The following is a 25,320-nucleotide window of genomic DNA, read 5'->3' as shown; positions in this document are numbered from 1 at the left end:
TCTGATTTTGCTTTCCATTTTAAAGCATTGAAGATCATTTTAGTTGAACAGCCTATCATTGTCTGCACTTCTTTATAAGTTTTACCCTCTCGAATCAACTTTTTAATCAAAGTACGCTGTTCTTCTGAATAATGTCTGGAACAATCCACATTTCTCAGGCTTTCAAGGAGAAATGCATGTATAACATGTGCTGGCTTCACCCTTAAATAAGGGCCACCTGATACACAACTGTTTTTTCACAGAATGATTGACCTCACTAATTGAACTCCACACTACTATTATTTTGAACACACCCCCTTTCAATTAATTATTATGATTTAATCAATTAGAATATACACTTGCTTTAATTATGTATTTTTATATAGTGGTGTTTTTCTAGCCAGTGTTAAAGATTTAAAGATGACCATTCACCAGTTTTAGCATGTTAATCTGGCCACATCATAGTTTAACTACTCATCTCTGTTGCGGAGATATTAGTTTATAAAGTTTAGATTATAATTTATGTGAAGTCAAAGAGAGCATTACCAGATAATTTTCTATGGGGGTATGTATTTCTTCCACTGTGTAACATTGACCAATCATAAGTAGAAGCAACATATAGGAAAAAAAAGAACATGCCCCATAATAGCTTAGAGCAGGCTTTTTCCTGTACTAAACATGTAATGATAGGCAACCCTGTTCTCAGTGATTTCACTGCAGAGCTGTGTGTGATTACCAGGAGTGCCAATAGTAGGGCAGAGATTACTAACACTGCTTTCATCTCACAGCAGTCAGTGTAAAGGGAGGGGCAGGATAGCAGAGCTGAGCTTTGTCTCATCTTAAAGATGTATTCAACTACAGCTCTCATATCACATTGCTGTCAGCTCAGTTACACTCCCCTCCACCACTCTGCTGTGAGATGAAAGCAGAAAGCTGTTAGTAATCTCTGCTATACTCCTGTATGGTTCTTGTTATGATAATGTACCAACTCACTCGGGAAAATAGGTAACACAATAAAAACTGCAACTGACACTGCCATTTCCTGTACAGACTAGAGATCCTGACCCCACAGTCCCTAGTGGTACCTACATAAGCTGAAATAGCCATAACCAAAGACTAGACTATGGTACCTCGGACCTATGCTGCCTGTAGGGCTGTTGAGCACTTCACGTTCCTCCTAAATAGTGATGATCGAGCACTGAAATGCTCCAATGTACTGTACTCGAATCGAGCAGGTCGGACTCTCGGATGGGCTCAATTCTAGTAATAAGTATAATGGAAGTCAATGGAAAATTCGATCATGTTTTTGGAAGACCTTAACAGGAGGGATGGAAGGGCAGGAAAATTGCTGAAATGGATGGAAACAGCACTCAAATGGAATGGGAACAGCTTGAGGAAGATGCCTGGTTGCATCTCTGACTCCCAGGGAAGTGATGGGAACAATGTTGTCAGAGTGTTGCTCCACTTTTACGGACTGACAATAAAACATACAAAACCAAAGATAAAAATGGATTTTACAGGAAGAAATGTTAAGAAACATGCTTTCCTGTATAATGATATGTATATAAGGCAAAAAAACCCGCCCCCTCTACCCCTTAATAGCCGGGCCACCTCTCACCCTATTTCTCCATCGCCTATGACTACAGTAGATGATATAGTAGAGGGGGAAATAAAACTACACCCACTGTTAGTCACCGGTAAATATAATTTTAATATTTTACTACCTGTTTAAATATTTTTGTAATCCAATTTGTGTGTGATGCATCAGCATTAAATAGTCTAAGTTGGTAAAATGAAGTGAGAAAAATATAGGCATATATTAAAATTATGGGATCAAATAACTAACAATTGGCATGTGCATATGTATTCACCCCTTTTGCAATGAAGCCCCTAAAAATTTCTGGTGCAAGCAATTACCTTCAGAAGTAACATACTTTGTGAAAGGAAGTCTACCTGTGTGCAATCTAAGTGTCACATGATCTGTCAGTATATACACACCTTTTCTGAAAGGCCACAGAAGGTGCAACACCATTAAGCAAGAGCCACCAGTAACCAAACAATACCATGAAGTCAGGTAAAAAGTTGTTAAAACATACAAGTCAGGGTTGAATTATAAAAAAAATATCCCAATCTCTGATGATCCCCCGGAGCACCTTCAAAACCATTATCATCAATTAGAAAGAACATGGCACCACAAGAAAACTGCCAATAGAGAGCCACCCATCAAAACTCTCAGCCCGGGCAAGGAGGGCATTAATTAGAGAGGCACCACAGAGACCAAAGGTAACCTGTAAAAAAAAGGTAAGCTGCAGAGTTCCTAAGCAGAGACTGGAGTATCTGTCCATACAACCACAATAAGCCGCACACTTTATGGAGGTGGCCTTTATGGAAGAGTGGGCAGAAAAAAAGCCTTTACTTGCACACAAAAATTGTTAGGCTCATTTTGGGTTTGCCAAAAGACGTGCGGGAGACTTCCCAAATGTATGGAGGAATGTGCTGTGGTCAGATGAGACCAAAATTGAACTTTTTGGCCACAAAGGTAAATGATATGTCTGGCACCAAACCATCACAGCTCATCATCCCAAGAACACCATCTCCACATTGAAATATCATGGTGGCAGCTTCATGCTGTGGGGATGTTTCAGCAGTGACAAGAAAAATGGTCCGAGTCGAGGGGAAGAAGGATGGTGTGAAATACAAGGATATTCTTGAGCAAATCCTGTTTCAGTCTATCAGAGACTTGAGACTGGGACAGAGGTTCACCTTCTGACAAGACAATGACCCAAAGCATACTGCTAAAGCAACACTTGATTGGTTTAAGGGGAAATGTGTAAATGTTTTGGAGTGGCCTACTCAAAGCCCAGACCTTAATCCAATTGAGAATCCAATTGTGATCAGACTTGAAGATTGCTGTTCAACAGAAGAAACCATCTAACTTGAAGGAGCTGGAGCGGTTTTGCCTTGAGCTCATAGAGACTTATCCAAAGCGACTTGCCGCTCTAACTCCGCAAAAGGAGGGTCTTCAGGGGGTTGAATAGTTATGCACACTGAAGTTTTCAGTTATTTTGTCCTATTTGCTGTTTGCTTCACAATAACAAGAAATCCAAATGTTCACAGTTGTAGGCATGTTCATTGCATGAACTGATATAAGCCCTAAAAAAACAGTAAAATTCCAGGATGTGAGGTAGCAAAACATGAAAAATGCAAAGGGGGTGAATACTTTCGCAAGCTACTGTATATGTAAGAGCATTGTAGAGGTAGACCTCATACACATCCTGTAAAAAAATATATAGTAGGATATATAGTAGGATATATAAATATATAGTAGAATAAAATATATAGTAGCATCTTACACACCCTAGAAAAATTAAGAGTGAGAGTCGGATCATTACCCTGTATGGTGGAGGAGGATATACCGTTGTTTGGGTGAGAAGGTGCGCATGGGAATACATCAGAAAAAAATTAACATTTTAGTTGACTTTATGTTCTGCTGCTGTTATTCGGTGGGGTTGAGAAGCCTGGGCCAATCCAGGCCTTGTTCATTTTGAAAAGAGTCAACCAGTCAGCATTTTCAGTTATTATGCCCCTGGCGGAGCTAAAAACCCGCTCACACAAAATGCTAGTGTCAGGGCAGCACCTCCAAGGTGTAGAGGGACAGTTCATGCCACGTGTCCAACTTGGCTACCCAATAGTTGCACAGCATAGAAAAATCACAGAGGACACTGGTACGGTCTGCTAGGAACTCCTTCACCATCTTCCAAAAACATTTCTCTCCTTGTCAGAGTACCCTGTGCATCAGGGCCTTGGCGCTGGGAAAGTCTAATGAAACTGTCGCAGGCCTTTGATAGTGTTCCCCTGCCTCTGTTGGACCTGGTGTGTGTCTCTTTCATCTATTTTCCTTGGTTGTCCAAAGAACTTTGACCTCTGCCACCAGCATTGTCAGACGGCAATGTTTGACTAATTGTTAAACTAAGGCTTTCTGATATTGCACCATTTTAATAGCCCACTCCGCCACAGGAAGGAGAAATGGAAAGTTCTCCTTGTAACCTGGCATGTTGTAGCTGGTATTCAACTACTGCATTCTGCTGCTCACAAAGCCTTACCAAAATATGTAATATTGACGTGTGGTCTGATCGCAAACCAGTTGGTAAAGCGGCACTTGCAAGCACTGCTGCAGCACTGCCAGATCAGCAGCTGTAGGTAGCTTCCAGAAATGGTCTCACCCGCGGTGTACCTTTGCAAGTAGCTCAGGCAAATCTGGGTAGATTTTCAGAAAGCGCTGAACCACTAAGTTGAGCACAAGGGCCTGGCATAGTATGTGTGCCAGCTTGCCAAGCTTCAGAGCTGACACCAGGCAATGGCTATTATCACGCATGACCATGGCTGGTTTGTTTGGTTTGTAAACAAATTACAAACAAATTTTGGCAAATGCAGATATTTGTAAAATATGACTGTCACCACTATACCCGGGCAAAATTTTACCTAAATACAAAAACACACTATACAAAGACCAATATTATCAAATTTACGGGACCCTCAGAAGCGCTGGTTAGAGTGTGAAACAGCTGTCATCCACCTCCTCCACGCACTCCCTGCTTTCCATTCATTTTATCCGAATATGAAATAAAGGACTCTTATTTTTACATTAACGGTGAGTGCAGCTTTTCATCATCTCCTCTCTATTGGATTATCAAAATTACCACTGTTCAAATAATACAAAAAGATGACCACTACCATTACCGCTACATAGTGAGTAAATAATATTACCATAACTCTTCAGAACAAAACACACTGTACAAAGAACAATATTACCAACAATATCACCATATGTCTACCATTATATAATTACTAAACTACAGCAAACTGTTCCTAAAGAAAAAAGAAAAAAACACGTTTAAAAAGAGCAATATATATACTACTCACTTATATAGTCCCATTAATTCCACAGCACTTTACAGACATAATCAGCACTGTCCCCATTGGGGCTCACAATTGAAACTCCATATCAGTATGTCTTTGGAGTGAGGGAGGAAACTCACACAAACTCCTTGCTGATGTTGTCATTGGTGAGATATGAACCCAGGACCCAAGCATTGAAAGACTGCAGTGCTAACCAGTAAGGCATGTGCTACTAATATAGCATTAGACACCAGTCTCGACAACCATATAAGTGTTTACCGTACTGTTATAAACAGAATACTGACTTACAGGTAAAATGGTTTCTTATTAAGGTCATTCATTTTTCTCATCTTCCATCTGTACAATGTCCATTGTCAAATTTTTATTTCTTAAAAACTTTGTGTACGAGTTATGGAAGGAAGAAGTTGTCATGTGAGCATGAGCCAGACGTAGTGTCCATTTTAGGACACGATCAGATATCAAAGTCAAACATCAGAATAATGTCAGTTTGACACTAAATACCTTGTCTGAGAACTGACTTTGATATGTGGCTTTGATATATGACTTTGATAAGTGACTTTGACATCTGGCTTTGATATGTGACTTGATATGTGACTTTGAAAAGTGATTTTAGTAAGTGAATTTGACATCTGACTTTGATATGTGACTTTCATAAGTGACTTTGACATCTCACTTTGATAAGTGACTGTGATAAGTGACTTTGACATCTAGCTTTGATATGTGACTTTGACACCTGACTTTGATAAGTGACTTTGACATCTGATTTTGATATAGGACTTTGATAAATGACTGACATCTGACTTTGATAAGTCACTTTAACATATGACTTTGATAAGTGACTTTGATATCTGACTTTGACATCTGACTTTGATATGTGACTTTGAAAAGTGACTTTGACATCTGACTTTGATAAATGACTTTGACATCTGACTTTTACAACTGATAATAATAATAAAAAAAAGTTCACTGTACGCTGCTGGGACTTGAACCGAAAACTCTATGTCTAGAAGCCAGTACACTTACCATTGAGCTATAGCAGAAAAACTACTAGTCACTGTCACTTGACACTGTGGCTTAATGGTAAAGTTTCAGTTTCATAGAGTGCTGCTTCTGGGTTCAAATCCCAGGAGCAGAAGAGCATTTTTTTTAATTATACTGGTTAGCGCACAAACTACAGTGATATTTTACTTTTAATATATGACATTCTGTCATCCTGCCGTGTTAAGAAAGAGTTTCTGACACTCTGTCTATTTGCATGGTAGATCACATTGCCAAAGTAAGTTGGGAGGCACTAATTTACTATATATCAATTTCCAAGTTACTGTACGTTTGCATAATTTCTTAGGAAGGGGTTTAATGATCAAATTTTTGTATTGTAAATTTTTCTGTCCATCCACTCAAGAACTGGCCGGAAGCTCCAGCATAATTTAAAACTCCAGCTAACCAGCATAATTAAAATAAAAAAAAAGTTCTTCTGCTCCTGGGATTTGAACCCTAAAGCTCCACTCTCTGACGCTGAAGCTAAAACATATCAAATGATATGTGACTTTGATAAGTGGCTTTGCCATCTGACTTTGATATTTGACTTTGACATCTGACTTTGACATGTGACTTTGAGAAGTGACTTTGACATGTGATTTTGACATGTGATTTTGACATCTGACTTTGACATCTGACTTTTACAACTGCTAATAACAATAATAAAAAAAATGCAGTACGCTGCTGGGACTTGAACCCAAAACTCTATGTCTGAAAGCCAGAACACTTACCATTGCGTTTTCAACTTAGTTGAAGAAATTTAGGCATTCTATTTGATTATGTGATTTTCAGTGCAAACCTGTATGAAACTCATTGGGACTTTCACACAGACCTCCTCCAAGCCAAATTCAAATGATCTGTGACTTTGATGTGTGACTCTGATATCTAACTTTCTTTAAACATCAGAATTAGAATCACTATGACTTTTAGACACCTTGAGTATTTTCATGGTTAATCCCATAAGTCAAGAAAAACTACCAGTCTCTATCATTTGACCTTAGGGGTTAATGGTAAAGCTTCAGCCTCGTAGACTGGAGCTTCTGGGTTTGACTCCCAGGAGTAGAAGAACAATTTTATTAAAATATGCTGGTTCGCACACAAACTACAGTGATATTTTACTTTTAATATTTAACATTCTGATTGTTATCCTGCCTTGTTAAGAAAGAGTTTCAGACACACTGTCTATTTGCATGGTAGATCACATAGCCAAAGTAAATTGGGAGACACTAATTTACTATCTATCAATTTCCAAGTGACTGTACATTTGCATAATTTCTTAGGGTGGGGTCTGAAGGTCAAATTTCTTTATTGTAAAATGTTCTTTCCATCCACCCAAGAACTGACTGCAAACTCCAGCATAATTTAAAACTCCAGCTAACCAGCATAATTTAAAAAAAAAAAAAAAGTTCTTCTGCTCTTGGGAGTTGGACCCCAAAGCTCCACTCTATGAGGTTGAAGCTTTCTCATTCAACCATAGGGTCAAGTGATAATGACTGGTTGTTTTCTTGTCTTATGGGATCAACCATGAAAATACTCAGGGTGTCTCAACTCAAAGTCATTGTGATTCTGATTTTAATGTTTGAAGAAAGTCAGATATCAGAGTCACATATAAAAGTCACACATCATTTGAATTTGTCTTGGAGGAGGTCTGTGTGAAAGTCCCAATGAGTTTTAGATAAGTCTGCCTTGAAAATCACATAGCCAAATGGAATGCCTAAGTTTCTTCGACTGAGTGAATAGATCAATGGTAAGTATACTGCCTTCTAGACATAGAAGTTTGGGTTCAAGTACCAGCAGTGTACAATGACCATTTTTTTATTATCAGTTGTAAAAGTCAGATGTCAAAATCACATATCAAAGTCTCTTATCAGTCAGATATCAAAGTAAATTCTCAGACAGGGTATTTAGCCTCAAACTGACATTATTCTGATGTTTGACTTTGCTATCTGATCATGTCCTAAAATGGACACTGTAAGTCTGGCTCATGCTCACATGACAACTTCTTCCTTCCATAACTCGTACACAAAGTTTTTAAGAAATAAAAATTTGACTTTTCATATTTCCAGCACCATCCCCCCTATCCTCAACCTACAGAAACTCCCCATATTACCTGTCCTGCAGCATGAAACAGTGACTCCAATACTTCAAAAATTATATCATACCCTCCCCCTAAATTTGCTACATAGAGAGAATGCCAGATAGAGAGAGCATCGAAAAATAACAGTGTCCCATAGAAACTAATAATTTCCCACTGTGCTACCTAGAAAGTAATAATAGCCTACAGTGGGTGCGGAAAGTATTCAGACCCCTTTAAATTTTTCACTCTTTGTTTCATTGCAGCCATTTGGTAAATTCTAAAAAGTTCATTTTTCCTCTCATTAATGTACACTCTGCACCCCATCTTGACTGAAAAAAACAGAAGCGTAGACATTTTTGCAAATTTATTAAAAAAGAAAAACTGAAATATAACATGGTCATAAGTATTCAGACCCTTTGCTCAGTATTGAGTAGAAGCACCCTTTTGAGCTAGTACAGCCATGAGTCTTCTTGGGAATGATGCAACAAGTTTTTCACACCTGGATTTTGGGGATCCTCTGCCATTCTTCCTTGCAAATCCTCTCCAGTTCCGTCAGGTTGGATGGTGAACATTATTGGACAGTCATTTTCAGGTCTCTCCAGAGATGCTCAATTGGGTTTAGGTCAGGGATCTGGCTGGGTCAGTCAAGAATGGTCACAGAGTTGTTCTGAAGCCACTTCTTTGTTATTTTAGCTGTGTGGTTAGGGTCATTGTCTTGTTGGAAGGTGAACCTTCGGCCAAGTCTGAGGTTCAGAGCACTCTGGAAGAGGTTTCATCCAGGATGTCTCTGTACTTGGCCTCATTCATGTTTCCTTCAATTGCAACCAGTCATCCTGTCCCTGCAGCTGAAAAACACCCACATAGCATGATGCTGCCACCACCATGTTTCACTGTTGGGATTATATTGGGCAGGTGATGAGCAGTGCCTGGTTTTCTCCACACATACTGCTTAGAATTATCACCAAAAAGTTTTATCTTCATCTCGTCTGACCAGAGAATCTTATTTCTCATATTCAGGGAGTCCTTCATGTGTTTTTGAGCCAACTCTATGCGGGATTTCATATGTCTTGCACTGAGGAGAGGCTTCCGTCTGGCCACTGTGCCATAGAGGCCCAACTGTTGGAGGCATGCAGTGTTAATTGACTTTATGGAACTTTCTCCCATCTCCCTACTGCATCTCTGGAGCTCAGCCACAGTGATCTTAGGGTTCTTCTTTACCTCTCTCACAAGGCTCTTCTTCCACGATTGCTCAGTTTGGCTGGACGGCCAGACTTCTAGTGGTCCCAAACTTCTTCCATTAAAGGATTTTGGAGGCCACTGTGCTCTTAGGAACCTTGAGTAATGCAGAAATTCTTTTATAACCTTGGCCAGATCTGTGCCTTGCCACAATTCTGTCTCTGAGCTCCTTGGGCAGTTCCTTTGAGCTCATGATTCTCATTTGGTCTGACATGCACTGTGAGCTGTTAGGTCTTTTTCTTTTTAGAATTTACCAAATGGCTGCAATGAAACAAAGAGTGAAAAATTTAAAGGGGTCTGAATACTTTCCGTGCCCACTGTATATGCCCCTTTGAAGATTATCAACCTCCAATGAGACTCCAAGTGCCCTTTAAAAAGTAAATGTCCCAAGTGCCTCTTTAGAACTAATAATGCTCCAACTACCCCCTGAAAAGTAATAATGCCCACATTAAACAAATAAGGTCCCCTCAGTATGATGTACCCCAGATTGCTACACAGTATAATGCCCCCACTGATCCCTTTATTAAGTATCATGTACCTCACAGCCCCCTATTTACAGTGTGATTGCCCCCACTGCTTCCCAATATACAGCTTCCTATATTTAGTATTATGGTCACCACAGCTCCTTACATAAAGTATGATGACCATCACAGCTCCTTATATACACAGTATGATGCCCCCCACACAGCGTGTTGTCTCCCACAGCTCCTAATATATGGTATTCATGTTCTTCACAGCTCCCTATATATTGTATTATGGCCATCACAACAGCTCCCCTATGCACAATATGATAGCCCTACAGCACTTCTATATACAGCATGGTGACTACACTGACCCCTGCATACAGTATCATGTACCCCAAAGCTCATTATATAGAAAATGATGGCCCTACAGCCTCATATATACAATATAATGGAACCACTACCCCCTGTATATAAAGTATGATGGACCACAAAGCCCACTATACTGTATGTACTGTGTACAGTAGGATGGCCCGCAGACTCCTTTTTATAGTATGAAAGCCCTACAGGCCCACTATATACAGTTCCACAGCTCTCTATATACAGTATGATGTTCCTCACAGCCACATATATACAGTATGATGGCCCCCACAGCTCCCAAATATACAGTATGATGGTCCCCATGGACTCATATTTACAGTATAATGTCCCCAACAATCACTATATACAGTATCATGGCCCCCACAGCAACCTACATACAGTATGATGTCCACACAGCTCTCTATATACAGTATGATGTTCACACAGCTCTCTATATACAGTATAATATCCACCACAGCTTGCAATATACAGTATGATGATGATCACAGTCCCCAGTATACAGTTTTATGGCTTCATTGCTCCCTATATACAGCATGATACCCCCACATGTCACTATATACAGTATGCTGTGCCCTACAGTTCCCTATCAATAGTATGATATCCTTCACAACAACCTATTTACTGTATGATGACCTTCACAGTCCCCTATATACAGTATGATGGTCCCTACAGCCACCTCTATAAACAGAATGATGGTCCTCCCAGGCCACCTATATATACAAAATTATGAACCCTCAGTCCCCTTAATATAGCACCACTATCCCACTATACACAGTATGATGGACCCCAAAGCCCACTATATACAGTATGATGACCCCAAAGACTCCTATATACAGTATGATAGCCCTACAGACCCACTATATACAGTTCCATAGCTTCCTATATACAATATGATGTTCCTCACAGCCCCATATTTACAGTATGATGGCCCCCACAGCTCCCAAATATACAGTATGATGTTCCCCATAGACCCATATTCACAGTATAATGTCCCCAACAACCCCTATATACAGTATGATGGCCCACACAGTAACTAATATTAATTATGATGTCGACGCAGCTCTCTATATACAGTATGATGTTCACACATCTCTCTATAACAGTATAATATCCACCACAGCTTGCTATATACAATATGATGGCGCTCAAAGTCCCCTGTGTATAGTATTATGGCTCCACAGCCCCCTATATACAGTATCCTGTCACCTACAGTTCTCTATCTATAGTATGATGTCCTTCAGAGATCCCTATTTACAGTATGATGACCCTCACAGACCCCTATATACAGTATAATGGTCCCAACAGCCACCTCTATAAACAGAATGATGGTCACCACAGGCTCCCTATATACACAAAATGATGGCCCCACAGTCCCCTATATATATATATATATATATATATATATATATATATATATATATATATATATAGTTTTGGGTTCAAGTCCCAGTAGCGGACAGTTAACTCTTTTTTTATTATTATTATCCTTTTGAACCAAAACTATGTGTGACAAAGATGCCTTACCATTAGGCTATATGTTCATATTTTTTTATTAGATATTTAGGTAGTAATATATAACAATAAGTTAGGTGTCAGATATCAAAATAAGATGTCAGAGTCAAATGTCAAACTCAGATCTCAAAGTCAGATGTCAGAGTCAGATATTAAAGTCAGATATTAGATTCAGATGTTCAAGTCACATATCAGACAGGGTATTCTGAGTCAAACTCGCATTCTGATGTTTGACTTTGATATCTGATTATGTCCTAAAATGGACACTGTACAGACTGTGTATGTAGAAGAAACTTGGCACTCAAAGGATTTTGCAATTCTTGAGTTATTTAATGATGATAGAAAATAGTACAGTGTAACAAACGTTTCGGTCCACAAGGACCTTCATCAGTGTACTACAATCAAATGAAACGAAAATAAATGAACATAAAGAAAAATAAATAAATATACAAAATATGATTGAATAAGAATCTGTCAATCAGATATAAACAAATAAAAATGCGGTGGATAACCTCAGGGGATTGCTAAAGAGTCTAGAGTAGGGTTAAACTAAAATAAAGAATAAAAGATATATAAGGTTCATACTCTCTAGCTCAAGGCTAGTTATTAGCAAAAGCGTGTGTGCCGTTGTCAGTAATAGAATCTTCTGTGGATAATAAGAAAATCGACCATGAGTGAGTAAATGCAAGTAAGATAGCTGAGCCTAGGAACATACCAGGCATGTGATCTGGAAAGAGAGGAGACAGCATATGGAATACTGCATCCAATGCTTGTTCTGTGGCATGTGGTGGGAAAATGAAAGCCTGTTTATAAAAAAACAGTGGGGCGGGCTCAGTAAAAAGCCTGTGGCCTATGGGAGCGGTTTGCGTCTCCGGTAGTGTGTGACGTCGGAAGGTCCTGGATGACCAGAAATGACGTCGCGGGTAGTGTGGAAGGTCCTAGAAAGTCATGTTATTGGCATTTTTGCGTTCCACTGCATATCAATAGCAGGGGGTGCGTTCCACAGAGATTGTGAATGGTATAGCATTGCCCAGGGATGATGGAGCTCGACGGGGATGGGTATAGGAAACAAAGGAGGAGAACACCAGCATGATGGGAGTCCTATACCTTTGGTTCCTATACCCATCCCCATACAGCTTTATCATCCCTGGGAAATGCTTTACCATTCACAATGGGAACAAGGCCCCTTAGCGGCTGCCATTTTAATGAATATTGGTGGTTGTTAAGGGGTTAAGGTAGCACCAATTTAATGCCATGTAAAATTTTAAATATTGTCTACATGCTGCGGCACCAATACATTCTCTAGTGTTGTACAAAGTCTTTAATCACCTATCTTATATCTTAAGCATTTTTTTCATTTGACATGCCACAAGCATATTTCCAATTGATAATAACAGACAATTTCAGCTCTTTCTATCCATATAAAAGAGATGCCCTATGAAAAGTATATTGGAACCTTTAAATATGGTAATTTAGAAAATATTACTTTCTAGAATAGTAATTGCAATTAGGTGCAGCAAAGCTTCTATGATTTTATCCGATAATTGCTTTCTAATTTATTTAACCAAAAACTTTCATTCGGTAGCAGACTGTAAATATCATGAATAAAGTACATTGGGTTTGATGCTATTTTCTAGTTGGGAAACTGTAATGAAATTGGTTTGAAATGTGTGGAAAAGTAACTGTCAGTTAAAATGTAATAAGTGATCCTGAAGAATGTGAGTTTTCTGGCCGGTGCTCATTATACTGTAATTTATGTGCTCAGGAAAAAATGTTATAGGAATTGATGTAAATTGGTTATCTTTGGAAATAAGAAAATAATTGATTTAAATGCCGTACCGGTGGAAGTAATTAGGAAGTAATTAGCTTTGCAAAGCCTTTTCTCAATAGTTCGATTTAAGCTATTTACAGTAAGGAATTTACCCAAAAATATATGTAATCATTTAAAAAGCGAAGATAAAAGTTACAAGTTATATTTCTCTTTTTAATTCCAGTTGATATTTTTTTTCATTCATTTTCAGTGACAGCTTTACCAAGTGTTTAACCATTTAGTATACATAATTGTACATATTATTTCCTTGACCCAAGTGCATGAACTTACATTTATCTACATTAAAATTACATTTCAATTTCTCCAACCAAACTTATAGCTTACATACATTCCTCTGTTAGGGCATGTGCACATATCTTTTTCAAGCCGATTCCGCCTGGAACCTGCCTGGAAAACAATGCTGAATAAATGTTAAAAAATAATGAAAAATGCGCTGTCAAAACAACTTGCTGTGTAAATGTTCTATCTCTCAAATTGTCTGAACCAGTTCAGCCTTCAAAAACCATGAAGTGGCTAAAAGAAGTGCCTAGAGTTTGGTGGTGTGTTTGAAATTAGAATTCACTAGGTTTGTCAAATTTTCCCAATTTTCGCAATACAGAAAAGCTTCTAATTGCCTGGAAAATAAAGATGAGTGAACCTTTAAAGGTTCAATTCGTTTCTAATCACCGAACTTCCTGATGTTTGCCAATCAATTTGTCGAACAGTTCATTGAACCTATCTGAATCCCATTGGATTCAGTGTGAGGCAAAACCAAACGCGCACACAACACTTTCAAAGGGTCCCAAAAGCTTTTTGAAAAAACAACAGAAGTATAAATTAGCGCTATAAAAAACAATAGGTAGTCAGGAGATTTTTGGCTGGTGTAACTGAGCATTGGCAGTGGCAGCAGCAGAACCCGAAGAATAGAGAACTATTATGGGGCAGTGAAGGGAATGACTGTAGGGTCAGCAATAGCAGCCCCAGAAGCAGCAGTACTACAGTATACATGACATGATGGACATGAAGTAGATGTCTGATCAGTAGTGATGAGCGAGCGTGCTTGGCGCTCGCCGAGTATTTCCGGGGTTGCTCTGTGGGAGTTCGGGTCCCTGCCCTGCATGTTTGGCGCTTTTTAGATAGCGAATGAACAGGCAGGGATTGCTTGCCACGCACTGTAATGCCGTAGCCATCTTGGCTGTTTCATTACAGTGATTGGCTGGCCGCATATCGTCATCGGGTCTATATGAAACCTGGTGCCCCTATGCTCGTCACAGTCTAACCTGGAAACAGGCAGAGTAGGGAGAGGTGCTGTTGTGTGAGGTACAGAATTGGCGGTGTAATAGTTATAGGTATTCCACATCTAGATACATATCCATATGAACTAACAGTCCTTCTGAGGACTAATCCAGCTGCAAATATTCAGTGGCAGTTGCAGGAGTAAAGCAGGCAGAGAAATTTGTGAACACTATACAGCACAATAGGGTCCATTGCACATTCTGTCTGCTCCTGCTCCGTAGATATAGCCCCAGAAGTGAGGGGCCAGGGCTAATTTTTTTTTTATCTTAATCCTGATTAGTAGCTTAAAAAGCAATACAGTACACCATTTTGCTGCTCCATTTGGTTATCAGCATAATGCAGGCATTTTTTTTTACATTTTATTCACATTGCTGTATTGTAGAAGCAGAGACAATTTTCCATCATCACATGTAATCTCATATTACTATACTAAAAGACCACAGCCTAAAACCATGGTCATCACACCTGATCCCATATTACTGCCATAATAATACAGACATTTTGTGGAGCGTGCCAAATGTACTCAATTTAAAGTCAGGCAGCTGTGTGTTGTTGAACCTATTCACACTTGGTCGCTGAACAATACTATTTTAAAAGGCCACAGCCTAAAACCGTGGTTGTCACACCTGATCCCATACTACTGCCATAATAATACAGACATTTTGTGGAGCATTCCAAATGTACTCCATTTAAAGTCAGCCAGCTTTGTGTTGTTGAATCTATTCACACATGGTCACTGAACAATACTATACTAAAAGGCCACAGCCTAAAACCATGGTTGTCACACCTGATCCCATATTACTGCCGTAATAATACGGACATTTTGTGGAGCGTGCCAAATGTACTCCATTTAAAGTCAGTCAGCTATTTGTTGTTGAACCTATTCACAATTGGTCGCTGAATAATACTATACTTAAAGGGCACAGCCTAAAACCGTGGTTGTCACACCTGATCCCATATTACTGCCGTAATAATACAGACATTTTGTGGAGCATGCCAAATGTACTCCATTTAAAGTATGGTAGCTGTGTGTTCAAACCTATTCACAGTTGATCACTGACAAATAGCATATCTCTGAACAATGTTGTCAGAGTATTACGCCACTTTTACAGACTGACAATAAAACATACAAAAACCAAGCTAAAATGGCTTTTTCTTGAAAAAATGTTAAGAATCATTCTTTCCAGGGTAATGACTTGTATTTAAGGTCAAAGAAATAATAATAAAAAGTTATGGACTGTGGAAGAGATTTATGCAACCAGAATAAACACTCATTTTGAGCTGATGATACCACCTAGCACCTGTCCCTATTGTAAATGCATCTAAATTCATACTAAAAGGCCACAGCCTAAAACCGTGGTCATCACACCTGATCCCATATTACTGCCATAATAATACATTTTGTGGAGTGTGCCAAATGTACTCCATTTAAAGTCAGCCAGCTGTGTGTTGTTGAACCTATTCACACTTGGTCACTGAACAATACTATACTGAAGGGCCACAGCCTAAAACCGTGGTTGTCACACCTGATCCCATATTACTGCCATAATAATACAGACATTTTGTGGAGCATGCCAAATGTACTCCATTTAAAGTCAGCCAGCTGTGTGTTGTTGAACCTATTCACACTTGGTCGCTGAACAATACTATACTAAAAGGCCACAGCTTAAAACCATGGTTGTCACACTTGATCCCATAATACTGCCGTGATAATACAGACATTTTTGGGAACGTGTCAGATATTACACTCCTTTTAAAGTATGGCAGTTGTATGTTCAAACCTATTCACAGTTGGTCACTGACAAATTGCATATCTGTGAACAATGTTGTCAGAGTATTACGCCAATTCTACAGACTGACAATAAAACATACAAAAACCAAGCTAAAATGGATTTTCCTTGAAAAAATGTTAAGAAACATTCTTTCCAGGGTAATGACTGGTATATAAGGCCAAAGAAAAAGAAAAAGTTATGCACTGTAGAAGAGATTTATGCAACCAGAATGAACACTCATCTTGAGCTGATGATACCACCTAGCACCTGTCCCTATTGTAAATGCATCTAACAGCTTTATCGATAGGGAATAGAATCGATTTTTATTTTTTTCGGCAGCACCAGCTGCACGCAGTATAAGGCAATAATACCTGGCCGGATGGGGGTAATACGCTATCTAGAAGACAGAATCTATTTGAATTGTCCATCCCATTATTAAAGAGTGGGCCTCCTATATTGTTATTCCGCATATGCACCAATTAGAAGGACTGGCAAAAATTAGGACGCACTCCAATACGCATTTGAAGAGACGTAAAAAAAAAATACATATATATATATATATATATATATATATATATATATATATATAATATATATATAAAAACACAGCAGGATCTTTAGTATAAAAACCAGACTCGCCAATGTAACCTCAATGTAATCACATTGTACAGCTCCTGCACCTCCTCCTCCTCCTGTTCGGCCTCCATCTCCGAAATGACCATGACAGTCACAAGCTGTAAGCACTGCAGCACTACTGTGGCCAAGCACCAACAGGCTGTGCTGAAGATAGTATGCTTAATGCTTAGGTGACAAACGAGTTGTTGAAAGCTGTAACATAGCAGGCAGTTCTGTGGCTCTCATCGCTGATTATACAGCCAGGCATGGTCGTGTGTGACAATGTCCAGAACCTGGTGGTGGAGAAATGACAGCCAGAGTAGATACGGTTTCCCTGTATGCCAGTCCTTTCATCTGACCTAAAGAACATGGCTGTGGTGAAATACAACTCTCTCCAAGAAGCAGCACTGGCTAAGAAAAGTCTGTGTGAAGGTTCCTGGACACTCTATGGCTGCTTTTTTTTTTACTGTGGATTGGATGTGCTTATGCACATTATTTCTCAAAACACATTGCAGATCAGGCCATTTTCCAAACTCTGTAGTCAGTAAATTCAAGGCGCAAAGAAAGATCTTTGTGTGTCGAAGCACCACCGAGAAGTGTGAGCTGATGTTGGACGGGCTGCCATTGCTTATGCAACAAGCTGCATTAGAAGACTTCCTGGGAGAAATGACAGCCAGAGTAGATACGGTTTCCCTTAATGCCAGTCCTTTCACCGAGCTAAAGAATATGTCTGTGGTGAAATACTACTCTCACCGAGAAGCAGTGTCAGACTGAAAAACATTCATCCCCACTCAAGAGCCACATAGCAGTTTCAAGGTTTGCGCTATGAGCTCTCCTGAAGGAGAAGCCAAGACCCACCGGAGGAGTTTCCGGTTCTCTGGTGGGCCCGTCCATCCCTGCCGAGAAGCAGCCCTAGCTAAGAAAAGTCTGTGGCAAGGTTCCGGGACACTCTATGGCTTTTTTATTGAGGGGGAAACCCACGCAAACACAGGGAGAACAAACAAACTCCTTGCAGATGTTGTCCTTGGTGGGTGGAATTTGAAGGCAGGACCCCAGCGCTGCTAGCCTGCTGCCCTATCTGTTCTCCCTCTGATATCTAATATGCTGGAGAAACTTGCACCTACTGCCTCTCAGTATCTTCAGCTCCTTTGTGAGAGACTAAGGTAGTTGGGCAGCCACTCCGTCTATCAAATAAAATTCCTGAGTAGGAAATTGTAGATGGCTCCGCTTCTGGTACTGGGTGCCAATACCAAACCACTGGAAATATTCCAGACTGGTTGGGGCCAAGCTGTTTCCCACAGAAAAGTACCAGCAGCAAGCTAAGGATATGGTGGCCTCTATCATCATCATGACCTACAAGGTTTGCACTATGAACTCTCCTGAAGAAGAAGCCAGGGCCCACCGGAGGAGTCTGGTTCTCTGGTGGGCCCGTCCAACCCTGCTGAGAAGCAGCCCTGGCTAAGAAAAGTCTGTAGCAAGGTTCTCGGACACTCTATGGCTGCTTTTTTACTGTAGACTGTCTCCAGCAATCTATAAGATTGCAATCTATAAGATCCCTTCACTGGCTCCCAATTGCCCAGTGTATCCAGTTCAAACTACTAACACTGACCTACAAAGCCATCTATAACATTTCTCCTCCATACAACTGTGAACTAATCTCCCGTATGTTCCCTTACGTAATCTCCGGTCTAACATGCTGGAGAAACTTGCACCTATTGCCACTCAGTATCTTCAGCTCCTTTGTGAGAAACTACACTGTGTTCCAAATTATTATGCAAATAATATTTTCTCAGATTTTCCCAAATTACCTAGATGAATTGCAGTCATTGTAATTTTCCAGTCAAATAACTATTAGAGTACAATTGAAAGGTTTTTGTACAAACTGCCTATGATAACAGTATATTTTTAAAAAAATTAAAAACTTAAACTGCACTCAAAATGCATGTTCCAAATTATTATGCACAGCAGAGTTTTCAACCTTTTCATTTTAATAAAGAAGAAAAAAATGGTCATTTTTGAAATTATAAGCATTAGCAGGTTACTACAAACTGACATTAAACAGTTTTCAACTCAAAACTTTATTCTAGGTGATGTTACATTTGCACATAGGACCCCTTGTTCGAAAGGAGCTTCTGAACTCTCTCGTCCATTGAATTTGTCAGGTTTTGGATGGTTTCTGCTTTAATTGTTTTGCATGAGGACAGAATACCCTCCCGGAGCTGTTGCTTAGATGTGAACTGCCTCCCGCCATCATAGACACTCCTTTTGATGATGCTCCAGAGGTTCTCAATGGGGTTGAGGTCAGGGGAGCATGGGTGCCACACCATAAGTTTGTCCCCTTTTATGCCCATAGCAGCCAGAGATGCAGATGTGTTATGTGCAGCATGAGACGGTGCATTATCATGCCCCGTCTGCAAGGGCATGTGTCATTGGCAGTGTATGTCATATGTCCTTGCCCTATAAGACCCAGCCATTTTCCCCGTCGCCACCATTTTCTCACTGCTGCAGCTGCGTGTTAGACGGCACCGCTGTTGCTGTGTGCGCTACACTTTGTTAATTTCAAGCCAATTTTCGCACAAATCTACAGATAGCTTGGGAGTAGGGAATAGTTGTGATTGCAGTCCTTTTAAGGACTAGGTTACATCATTTCTTATGACTTTTATCAGGCAGGTCTGTGCTCTTAAATAGATAGGTTGGGAGTAAAGACTAATTGTAATTGCAGTCCTTTTCATGGCTAGGTTACATCAGTTCCTATCACTTTTTGCCAGGCAGGTCTGTGCCAGTGCTGTGCAAGTTTTTTTCACAGCATTTGGCTAAATCTAGCAAATCAAATCCTTTTTGTCCTCTTGCAGTGTGTGTTAGTCAGTGGAGAAGCCTATCTGTGTTGCTAGCTACACCACCTGTGTATAGAATACAATTTTTTTTACTGCACCTAGTGAAGTAAAACCTTTTGGGCATAGCATCATTCTATTAGTCCATCTATACTAAACTCCACCAGGTTGCGAATTCAAAATAATTTTTATCTGCATACAGCTCTGAAAAAATATTTGGGCTTCGGCTTGTAGCAGTGTGTGGGACTTGTTCTATTAGTCCATCTATACTAACCTCCATCAGGTTGCAAATTCAATATCATTTTTTTCTGCATCTAGCTCTGAAAAAATATTTTGGCTTGTAGCAGTGTGTGGGACTAGTTCTATTAGTCCATCTATACTAACCTCCATCAGGTTGCAAATTCAAAATATTTTTTTTCTGCATCTAGCTCTGAAAAAATATTTCGGCTTGTAGCAGTGTGTGGGACTGGTTCTATTAGTCCATCTATACTAACCTCCAGCAGGTTGCAAATTCAAAATAATTTTTATCTGCATCTAGCTCTGAAAAAATATTTCGGCTTGTAGCAGTGTGTGGAACTTGTTCTATTAGTCCATCTATACTAACCTCCATCAGGTTGCAAATTCAATATAATTTTTTTCTGCATCTAGCTCTGAAAAAATATTTCGGCTTGTAGCAGTGTGTGGGACTTGTTCTATTAGTCCATCTATACTAACCTCCAGCAGGTTGCAAATTCAATACAATTTTTTTCTGCATCTAGCTCTGAAAAAATATTTCGGCTTGTAGCAGCGTGTGGGACTTGTTCTATTAGTCCATCTATACTAACCTCCAGCAGGTTGCAAATTCAAAATAATTTTTATCTGCATCTTGCTCTGAAAAAATGTTTCAGCTTGTAGCAGTGTGTGGGACTTTGTAACATACCTGGCGGCGTCCTTGCATAGTGGTCCATCTCCCACTGTGCAAGAGCGTGCACTTGATCTCCAGTCCAGTCTGCTAGCCTGGTTTCCCTCCATGCTGTCTGCTGCTTAAGGGCGGCACCCGATCACTTCCTGCTTTTTGTACCTGCTGCAGGCACACCCCTTGTGCATCCTCAGCCTATTGCTGTCTGTCATCTGGTATTTAACCCAGCTGCTCCAATGAATCCCTGCCTGAGCATTGTGTTTCATTCAGTGTGCTCTCTCACTCTGAATGTGCCAGGTCTTTTTCTGTGTTTGCTTGCTTGCCTTTCTTGTAGGCTGTATTTCCAGTCCTGTCTGAACACGCTCCTTGCCTGTTCATTCCGCCTTCTAGGGGCCGCATACCTAGACCCGCTCCCGTATCTTGTCTGTCCTGTCTGAACACGCTCCTTGTCTGTTCGTTCCGCCTTCTAGGGGCCGGATACCTAGACCCGCTCCCGTATCTTGTCTGTCCTGTCTGAACACGCTCCTAGCCTGTTCCTCCCGCCTTCTAAGGGCTGCATACCTAGACCCGCTCCTGTATCTTGCTACTGTGTCTGTTCTTGTCTGTATACTCTTCTAGCCTGTTTCCTGAGTTTCTCTATGTCCGTACCTTTCCTTTTTCTGCAGAGTCTGAACTCGTACCTAACTCCTGCTCGTTGTCACTGTACTTCCGTTTGTGAGTTTGTGGTCCACTTGCTACTTCACTGCAAGTACCCTGTGGGTATCTGGTTCTGCCTTTCCCTTCCTGTCTGTTCCGTGTGAACAGAGCCCTGTCCCCTCTGCTCTGCTTTGCTCACCGCTCCGGCGGTTCTAGCCTGCTCTGCCTTTGCTCACTGCTCCGGCAGTCTTGCTCCGCTCTAACCCTTTGCTCACTGTTCCGGCAGTCTTGCTCCGCTCTGACCCTTTGCTCACTGCTCCGACAGTCTTGCTCCTCTCTGACCCTTTGCTCACTGCTCCGCCAGTCTCGCTCGGCTCTGACCCTTTGCTCACTGCTCCGGCAGTCTCGCTCCGCTCTGACCCTTTGCTCAGTGCTCCGGCAGTCTCGCTCCGCTCTGACCCTTTGTTCACTGCTCCGGCAGTCTCGCTCCGCTCTGACCCTTTGCTCACTGCTCCGGAAGTCTCGCTCTGCTCTGACTCCTTGCTCACTGCTACGGCAGTCTCGCTCTGCTCTGACTCCTTGCTCACTGCTCCGGCAGTCTCGCTCAGCTCTGACCTCTTGCTCACCGCTCCAGGCGGCCTCGTCCTGCTCTGCTCTCGCTCATCGCTCCAGGCGGCCTCGTCCTGCTCTACTCTCGCTCACCGCTCCAGGCGGCCTCGTCCTGCTCTACTCTCGCTCACCGCTCTTGGCGGGCTCGTCTTGCCCTGCTCTCGCTCACCACTCTGGGCGGCCTTACTCTGCTGTGTTTGTCCGCCACATCTGTGGTTCTGTTCCTGAGTCCCAGTGTGTACTGGGTCCTATCACGCCTGTGTTCCTACCTGCTAGTGCGTCCCTGACTGCACTCTAGCCGTGCTTGCCTGTACCCCCCTGCCTGCATACCCGCCTGCCTGCATACCAGTCGTGCCTGCCTATACCCACCAGTCTGTGTGCCAGCCTAACCAGTCTGTTCCTGTATTCCCCTGTGTGGGTCAACAGCCGTGTCCGGGGTCTGTCCTGGAGTAGCACCTGGTCCCTCTGCTCGGTTCCTCCTTGGTGCACTGGCGTCGTATGCCGTCGTGCGACCCTGGTCGGATCGGTGAATACCTAGTTACGCCCCTCCAGGCATTCACTCTCCGGCACGGTCCAGTGGAATCACACACAAACGCCGCTCAGCCCGGGCGTGTGCATTACAGACTTGTTCTATTAGTCCATCTATACTAACCTCCAGCAGGTTGCAAATTCAAAATAATCTTTATCTGCATCTAACTCTGAAAAAATATTTCGGCTTGTAGCAGTGTGTGGGACTTGTTCTATTAGTCCATCTATACTAACCTACATCAGGTTGCAAATTCAATATAATTTTTTTATGCATCTAGCTCTGAAAAAATATTTCGGCTTGTAGCAGTGTGTGGGACTTGTTCTATTAGTCCATCTATGCTAACCTCCATCAGGTTGCAAATTCAATATAATTTTTTTCTGCATCTAGCTTTGAAAAAATATTTTGGCTTGTAGCAGTGTGTGGGACTTGTTCTATTAGTCCATCTAAACAAACCTCAAGCAGGTTGCAAATTCAAAATAATTTTTATCTGCATTTAGCTCTGAAAAAATATTTGGGTTTCTAGCAGTGTGTGGGACTTGTTCTATTAGTCCATCTATACTAACCTCCATCAGGTTGCAAATTCAATATAATTTTTTCTGCATCTAGCTCTGAAAAAATATTTCGGCTTGTAGCAGTGTGTGGGACTTGTTCTATTAGTCCATCTATACTAACCTCCACCAGGTTGCAAATTCAATATAATTTTTATCTGCATCTAACCCAGCCAATACTTTTGGGCTAATACCACAGTTTGGCCACTCAGCCCTGCTCGGTTCCCATCCATTGTTTTTTGTGCAAACAACTCCAGATTTGTCAATTAGTTAACCACCAAAATGAGTGGAAAAAGGCCTGCTGCTGGTGGAAAGGGGAATTGGCGTGTTGGGAAGGGAAAAAAAGGTTGTGTCCGTGGGGTAGGTGTTAAAGCAACAGTAACATCTGCAGAAGAAAGACCATCTTCCAGCCAAACTAACATGTCTACTTCTTTTTGCAGACAATGTGATAAGATCCCTTTCTTACGGCCACGCCAATCGCTACAAATTCCAGATGAGGCACAAAAACAGCAGGTGCTTCAACGGATATCAAGTGCTCCTTTAAGTGGGCTCTCCTCCACCTCAACTTCAACATCACAAATACTCCAGTCTTCAGAGGTGTCACCCCAATCGCACTTGCTTCCTCACAGCTCCCAAGTCTCCAGCTGCCTGTCTGAGTATGGGGTAAAACAGATGGTTGAGTCTGCAGAGCTGTTTACTCATACTATAGCCTGGGAATCAGAGGTCGGCTCCAGAGCTTCTGTGAATCCAGACGAGGAATTGATCTGCACTGATGCCCAGAATCTTTATGAGTCGGATCCAGGACCAGACGCAGAAGGTTCTGACCATAATGTAGACCCTCGTTCCCAAACTGTAACTCCTGTTGGTGGAGACAATGATGAAGATGATGATGAGACTCAAATACCTGATTGGAGCGACAACTTTAGTTTTTTGTCAGAGCAGGAAGAGGTTGGCTCTGAGGACGACGGGTGTGATAACACACAGAGTGATGATGACGAGGTTGGAGATCCCACTTACTGTCAACCCACAGTCAGCCAAGAGATGAGGTCAGCAGAGGAGGTGGAGGAGGATGCTAGTGACGACGAGGTCAGGTTGTGCCTTCCTGGGCAGAGACGTAGTACTGGAAGCACGTCAACAACTGCATCCTCAAACACAACTCTGCCTCTGACCACAAGTCTTGGTGGCTCTTCAGGTCGCATGGGTGCTAAGCCTTGCATAGCCTGGGCATTTTTTCAGATCGATAAATATGACCCAACTCGTGTTATCTGTAACATTTGTCAGCAAAAGCTAAGTAGAGGCCAAAAAATACATAGTTTGAGTACTTCATGCATGAACCGGCACATGGATATGAAGCATAAGTTGCAGTGGGAAGCTCACTGTGCTACAATGCGGCCTAGCCGGCCGGGCCAACCACCGTCTGCCACATCTTGTGCATCCGTGGCCTCTTCATCCTCTGTGACTGCGGGGACAGCAGTCACACCTGTTTTGGGACGCAGACCTGCCACCTCTTTACCCGCAACAGCCAGTGTGATTGGCAGGTCATCATTTTCTTTGGAGGTGAAAACACCAGCTGTCCGACATCGATAGCATCACCTTTGGATCAAGGCAACCTAACATGTCCGCCTGCATCTTCCTCACAGACTGGCAGTTTGCCGGGGACACCCTTCTCAACCCCGTCTAAGCACAACAGCCAGCCCTCAGTCCCTCAGATGTGGACAAGTAAAAGACCATTTCCTCCTAGCCATGAGAAAGCTAAGAGGTTGAATTTCACCATCTGCAAGCTCTTGGCTACAGAAATGCTTCCTTTCCGCCTGGTGGACACAGAGGATTTTCGAGACCTTATGTCCGTCGCAGTGCCCCAGTACCAGATGCCCAGTCGGCACTACCTCTCAACGTCATCAGGCGGTTTTTACTTTGAAATGTCTGGGAAATGTGAGTCACACAGCTCAGCGACTTACATCTCTACAGACGTCGCTGGGCCTGCCAGTTCACCGGCTGAAATGCGATGTGCCTACCCGGTGGAATTCAACTCTGCACATGTTGCAGCGACTGTGGCAGCACGGACAAGCCCTGGTGCAATACGTTGTGACATATAGCCTGGGCCAACGAGATCCAGAGGTGGGGCAAATCACGCTGGTGGAGTGGTCTCAGATCAGGGACCTATGCTCCCTT

This window comes from Phyllobates terribilis, unplaced genomic scaffold (genome assembly GCF_046119375.1).
Source record: "Phyllobates terribilis strain yellow unplaced genomic scaffold, ASM4611937v1 Scaffold_11__3_contigs__length_659146591, whole genome shotgun sequence".
Lineage (NCBI taxonomy): Eukaryota > Metazoa > Chordata > Amphibia > Anura > Dendrobatidae > Phyllobates > Phyllobates terribilis.
Note: the sequence above shows the minus strand (reverse complement) of the source record.